At 26.4% G+C, this 7,147-nt stretch overlaps 1 protein-coding gene across 3 annotated transcripts in view; it reads left to right on the top strand.

Annotated features, from left to right (window-relative positions):
* The window catches only part of LOC117167214 (F-box/LRR-repeat protein 4-like), a 140,155-nt gene that overhangs the window by 29,295 nt on the left and 103,713 nt on the right, over positions 1-7,147 (top strand). For 2 of the 3 annotated variants that reach the window (XM_033351997.1, XM_033351979.1), the window contains exon 1: positions 6,677-6,854. The exons of the other annotated variant lie outside the window; for it this stretch is intronic. The gene's annotated coding sequence lies outside the window, so the exon portion shown is untranslated. Of the gene's footprint in view, positions 1-6,676; positions 6,855-7,147 lie in introns of those variants that run through there. 3 annotated transcript variants of the gene reach the window in all.

The raw sequence follows: 7,147 nt of genomic DNA, 5'->3' as shown, positions 1-7,147 counted from the left end.
AGCTCCAAGGAGATTATGTTGAAAAATAAAAAAAAAATTACCCAAAAAAAATTGTTTTTATACTTCATTCTAAGGACTTATTGAACTACCCTCGTATCATCATTTCGCGAATTTCTTTCAGTTTTTCCTCTTTCGCGGGAACTTCACTTGCATCTCCGCTTCCATCAGCCCCCTTACTATTATCACTCTTCCTTACCATACTCTGCTTTTCCGGGGGCGATCTAAACATTTCTTGATATTTCACGCTTGCCCCGATATATTCCTTCTCTTCACTGCGCCCCGTGTCCCTCTCTTTCTTTTGATAAAAGCCTCAATCGATCCCACGCTTTTTGCTCTCAATCTCTCCTTTTCTATAGTTTTCTTGTACTTCCTCCTTGCTTTCCTTTCTTTAATCTCCTCTTTTGGCGTACTAAACACTTTCTGCTCTAAAAACGATTTTTCCGCGATGACACGCGCTCCGCTAACCATGATTCCCATCCAAACGCTTCCGCTTTCCATCGTTCCCTGCCTCTACCCATCATCGCGGTCTGGTACCTGTCTGGCCAGTGTCTCCAGAACGTGGGATTATTCGGCCCCCACCACTCTCCTATCTGGGAGCGACACATTCAAACGTAGCGTGTCGTTGAGTCGGCTCTGCTACATGTTGCGTAGGCCAGCCTTCTGTAGAGCCGAAAATGCACGAGCACGAGCCCGAGTCCCCCCGACTTCACGATTCGTTTTTGGTGGCAGACTGGCTATTTGGAGGAGTTTTTAAGTAAAAGGACCTTTCAATTTTGCCTGAGCTTAAGAGATATTCAGGAATTTTGAAACGATTAAAAAATAGTAAAAATTTGTAAAGATGTCGTTAAAGAATTTTGTAAGGTTTCACGAAAATGATGAAAATTCTTTCAGGTTTCTACGAATAATTTCTATAATTTTTTATTTTGAAAAAATAATTTTGAAAAATTCCAATACATTTTAAACTATGTTTAAAATTCTCAATAAAGAATCTGAAGATTTTAAAGCAATCTTTTTCATTTTGCCGAATTTCAAAGAAAATCAGGACAAATTTAAATAGTTTTAATGATTTTTAATGATGATTGGTAGGAAAATTTGTAATCAGTTTTAATTTTAAAATACTTACTTAATGAGAATATGAAAAAAGGTTTTTAAACACGTGAAAGGATATCCTAAAATGAAAAAGAAGACTGTAGAAGATTTTAAAGCAAAATCAGAAACTTAGATTTTTAAAGAATTCAAACATAAACTTTAGAAACTTTAAAGGAATTCCGAAAGATTTTAAGGAGGTAAAACTGTTTTTCTTAAAATTCCTGGGAAAAATCGAGAAGATTATGAGTCAATTTTTTCACATCTTGAATTAAGGAACATAATTCTTATTAGGCCTTCTCGTGAAATGTTGTTACACAATTTTTTAAATTATATGTTGCTTTCAAAATCTACTTTCAAATTTGAGTAAGTTTAAGAGAGATTCAGAAATTTTAGAAGGATACAAAAATGATAAAAACTTGTAAAGGTTTTTCAAGAATTTGGTAAGTTTTCAAGAATATGAAAAAAAATATTTTAGGTTCCTAGAAATAATGTAAATAATTTTTTATTTCGAAAAATTAATTTTATAGGAGATTATTTTAAAGCATTTAAAAACATTCAAAAATAGGTGAAAAATTGTCAAAGTATCTGAAAAATTTTAAAGGCCATTTTTTTAATTTAAAAAAATAAAAAAAAATCAGGAAAAATTTGCATGATTTTTAAAGATTATAAACCTGAGAAGATAAGAAAAAAAGAATTATTTTCCTAATTATCATGTGAACATTTTGAATGATTTTTTATTTTGAAAAATGTGCTTTAAAAGAAAATTAAAGAAGATTTTTAAACAAATGAAACAATTTCCTAAAATTTCGAAAAAGAGTGTAGAAAGTTTTAAAATTAACATTTTTTAATTCGATAACATTACAAATTTAAAAAAATGTAAATAATAGAATAAATTCAATAAATATTGAGTAGAATTGATAAGATTAAAAAAGAATTTAAGCTTCAGAAGAGTTTTAGAAATGTCGGATAAACTGATTTAAAAAACTTAAAAACTTACAAATTCTTGTAGCAGAATAAGAAAGATGCGCCTGGAAATTGTGTACAATTATCAGTCTTTAAAATCAAAAAATGATTTTTTAAAAATTACTTTCAGCACAATTCTTTTCAAGCATAATCCCCGCTTTTAATCGCAAGAAGTTCAATTATTTTCAATCGGATTAAGTAATTACATAAATTTTGAAAATTAAAAGAAGATAACTTGGAATAAGTTGAATGAGATTTAAAAAAATTTTATTTTCATTACACGTAAAATTTGTTGAATTATTTCTAAAAATTTGGAAACATTAAAAATTGTAGTAATTAAATACACTTAACATTTAAGATTTTTATATTAAATTTTGATAAGATATAATTGATATGTATGTAAAATGAAAAAATAATATTAAAAAGTCGATAAACGAAAGGACTTTCAGATAATGAAAGATAATGAAAGAAACTCCTTGGAAAAAATGTAAATAATTGTTTTGGAATGAATTCTAACAGAAAATTGAAAAAAGATTACAAAACAATCTTTATTAATTCATAAAATGTTTAAAAAGTACATAAAATATTTTTAAACAAAATATCGTAATTTTTCCATATCACTTAACTTTAGAAAAATTAAGGAACATAATTCTTTCAAATTTGAGTAAGTTTAAGAGATATTCAAAAATTTTGAATCGATCCGAAAATAATTAAAACTTGTAAATATTTTTAAAGGAATAATTAGCATAATTTTTTATTTCAAAACAATTCATTTAAAAATATTATTTTTAAACATTTAAAAACATTGCGAAAGATTTCAAATATTCTTAAAGCATCTGAAAAACTTTAAAGACATTTTTTTAATTTTGCAGAATTAAAAAAAAAATAGGAAAAATTTGAATAAGTATTAAAGATTAGAGATTGGAAGTTCTGACAAGATTAGAAAAACATAAAAATCAAGTGAATTTAGGAAGTAGTTGGTAGATTTGAGGAGATTCAAACAAAATTTAAACATAAGAAGGGTTTTAGAAACGCAAGATAAACTTTAGGAACTTTAAAAGAATCTCGAAAGGTTTCAGGAGAATAAACAAAGTTTCTTCAAATGCTTGGGAAAATTTAGAAGATTATAAGGAACTCAAAAGAGTTACCAATATCTTATAGAATTTAAAACGTTTTAAATAGATAATAAATTTTCCTAATATTTTTTAAAATCCTATAAATTAAAAATAAAAAGTCTTTAAAATCTCCTAGCATCTTTTCTGACGCATCTGATATATTCGAAAATCTTTTTTTTTAATTGTCTTAAGAATCTTATAATAATTATTTACATATAAATTTTTTAACAAACTGATGATACTTATTTTCTTGTATATGAAGTCTTTACGAAATCTTTTATGCCTTAAAATACTTTCTCAAAATTACAAAATTTAGCTTTTAAAATTTTATTGTAATTGTAAAATAATTGTGATTTGCAATTGATTGTAAATAATTGTAAAATAAATACAATAAAATTTATTTTATGAAGAAATATCTCATGATTATAAAAAGAGAAAAAAATTGTAAAGGTAAGTCTTTGTAACATTTTAATAACTAATTAACATATTTTAAAATTATTTTTCCTTGATTCTGGCCGAGGGTCATACATGGTACAAAAGGCCATCGTGAAATTTCAAATAAAAACTGTACCCTCTATTCATTAATTTTTTTAATTAAAAATAATAATACTTTTATAAATATTGCTAAAATTTATTTGAATATGATACACATTGATTTTTATTTTAAAAATTCCTGTAAATAGCTGGTGTTTTACAAATTTTGCGATATTTGTGTGCCATGTTTGACCTTAGGGAATATATTTCAGGAATAAAATTATAAAAATATATCCATTAGTTAGTGAAAGGCTTATGAAGAATCGCTTTTCAAATTATAGTTGAAGTTGAAGAAATAGATATTTCTCTTGTCGTTTTTCATCATTTGATTTTTCACTTAACGCAAAGCAGATTGAAATACACTTGAAAAATAAAAATAAGAAAGTTCAGAAATTCATGAAGTTTTCTGTTCAGAAAATTCCACACATTTTTTAATCAAATTTCTTTCCACGCCACATTCAAAGGAAAATTTTACAACATTTTTGTCAAATGATTAGTCTTTTGAATGAGGTCAAGTTAATAACTTTTTGGCTTTTTCTCTTTAAATCCTCAAAATTGTGATTATAGCCTAAAATAGCATGAAAAGAGATGTATAAAAAAAGAACCTAGAGGACTTTAAATGATTTTATTGAATTTAAAAAAATATTAGAAAAATTCGAGTCATTTTAAAAGATGTTTAGGACATTTAGAAGTTTGGAAGATATCAATGAATATTTTATACATTTTGGGAAATTTTTTCAATTTTATAAATATTTCTAATACGTTTAAAACAAAATAAATTCCAAAAAAATATTTTTAACTTACTACATTTTTCTTAAAATTTAAAAAAAGCATTCAAGATGTAAAAAACTTGACTTATATAATCTTCTAAATTTTTCACAGAATTTTAAGAAAAATAATTTTATCTCCTTGAAATCTTTCGGAATTCCCTTGAAGGTTCTTAGGTTTATTTTTTTGAAATCTTTGAAAATCTACATTTCTAAAAAATTTAAGTTTAAAATTAGATTTTAATCTCTTCCATTCTTCTAAATATTTCTTGAATTTACTTGATTATTTACGTTTTTCAAAACTTTTTAATCTTATCAAATTGAAACATTTTGCTTTAAAATCTTCTTCACTCTTCTTTTAAATTTTAGGAAATCGTTTGATGTGTTACAGAATCTTTTTGAATTTTTTTAAAGTATATTTTTAAAAATAAAAATTATAAAAAATTTCAAACGATTATTAGAAAAATATTTTTTTTTTAATTTTCAGACCGTCTAATCTTCTAATCTTTAAGAATTAATCCATTTTTCCCTGATTTTTTTGCAAGTTTTAATTATTTTTTAATAGTTTCAAAATTTATGAAAATCTCGTAAACTTACTCAAATTTGAAAGCAAATTTTACAAACCAACATAAACATAACAAAAAATGGTACAAAAAAATTGCGCAAGAAGGCTTAATAAGAATTAAATTCGTTATTTTTTTAAAATTATATAATATGGAAAAATTACGAAATAATGTTAAAAAATGTGATCTTTTTTTAAATTTTCTCTCAGAATTCATTACATTCCATTTTTAGGTGAAAAATAATGTTTTAATTGAAAATCCAATTATATGTTTAAAAATTGAACTATTCTGTTGTAAATTCGATTGTGTGTGTGTTTTAAAACATTTTTCAGTTGAAAATTCATTTCTCCCATCGAAACTTAAACTATTTTAAAATTAAAATTTTAAAAAATAACTGTTTTGGTTGATAATTTCACTGTTTTGTTGAAAAATCGATTTTTTTATTGTGGAAAAAACATTTTCTTATACAAAAAATGTAACTGTATCATTTTTAGTTGAATTTTTTTAGTATGAAATTAACCTTTCTCAGTCAAAAATTCTTCTTTTTTGGTAGAAAATTATTCTCCTTGTTTAAAAATTCATCTATTTTAATCAAAAATTCATTTCTTTGGATGAAAATCCATTTTTTGGTGAAACTTCTTTTATTTTGGTATAAAATGGTTAAAAGTTCATCTATTTTTTTGGAAATTTGTCTATTTTGTTAACAAAAATTATTGTTTTCTAAAATTGATTTCGAAAATTGTGAATTTCTGTTTTCTGTAGAAAGTTATTGGGTAGAAAATTAAATTATTTGTTTGCAAATTTAATTTTATGCTTGGAAATTTAAACATTTTGTGGAAACTTTGATTTCTTGGAGTTGATAATTATTTTTCAACTGAAAATTTATCTGTTAAATTTTTCGTTGAAACATTATAATTTTAGTTGAAAATTAATTTCTTTCGTTGAAAATTCTATTTTTTATCTGAAAATTTAACTAGTCCATTTTTGATCGAATACTTATTGTTTTAGTTTAAAATTCATTTCTATAGATGAAAATTGATCAATTTTGTTGCGACTTTTTTTTCTTGAAAAATTTTCTTTTTAGTTATAAATTTATCTTCTTTGTTGCTGAATTATTCTTCTTTGAAAATTCATTTGCTTTAGATAAAAAATTGATTTCTTTTGTTGAAAATTCGCATTTATTTGGGTTTAAAATTAAATTCTTTCAACTACAAGCTTCAGTATAAACTACAATGTTTAAGTTAAAAAATGTATTTTTTAAATTAATTTCTTCTGTTGAAAACTTAACTATTTTTCCGAAAATTTGTTTTTTATTTGTGAAAAATCAAGTGTTTACTAAAATTATGACTGAGGCATGCAGAACAAACTTTGAAACATTTTAGACCCAGAAGTCTTGTCTCCTATATCTATTTACATAAAGTCCATTATATTTGCTTCTTCGCAATAAGCATAATGGTTCTAAGGTAACTCAGGATTTCAAAACCTGAATAGATTTGAGGAGCAGCTAGATCGTCATTCGTGAAGTCGGGAGAGCTCGGGTTCCTGCTCGTGCATTTTCGGCTTTACACGAGGCTGGGCTTCGCAGCATTCAACAGAGTCGACTCACCGACACGCTACGTTTGAATTTGTCGCTCCCAGATGGAAGAGTGGTGGGGGCCGAAAAATCCCACGTTCTGGAGACACCGTGCCTGGCCTTTCTCCAGTCGCTATTCAATTTGATCAACCCAGTCCACCATGAGTGGATGTGACCAGACCGTGCCCGTGCCCCCCACCACTGAAACCACTATGCGCGCTCAGCCAGTGAGCCCGGGAGATTTCAAGCGGTTCGAACTCTTTATTTTCACGTTACAATACATTGTATAACACAACAAATATTACACTACGCGCAATTATACAGCATTTACCACGTACAGCATAACAGACATTACACTGTTTTCAAGTATCAATGAAAATGTTAAACGTTCTGTCACACAAAGTAACTAACACATACAGTCTGTCAAGTTAAAGCGTGGGAGGCTTTACTCGCAGTCGGTAAGGTGTATCGATATGATTTTGGTGTCAAAATATTAAGAAGAGCTCCCTCTTTCATGCTTTTTGATTTAACATTCAGTTTGCT

Source organism: Belonocnema kinseyi, chromosome 1 (genome assembly GCF_010883055.1).
Source record: "Belonocnema kinseyi isolate 2016_QV_RU_SX_M_011 chromosome 1, B_treatae_v1, whole genome shotgun sequence".
Taxonomy (NCBI): Eukaryota; Metazoa; Arthropoda; class Insecta; order Hymenoptera; family Cynipidae; genus Belonocnema; species Belonocnema kinseyi.
Note: the sequence above shows the minus strand (reverse complement) of the source record. Positions and strands in the feature narration are given on the sequence as shown.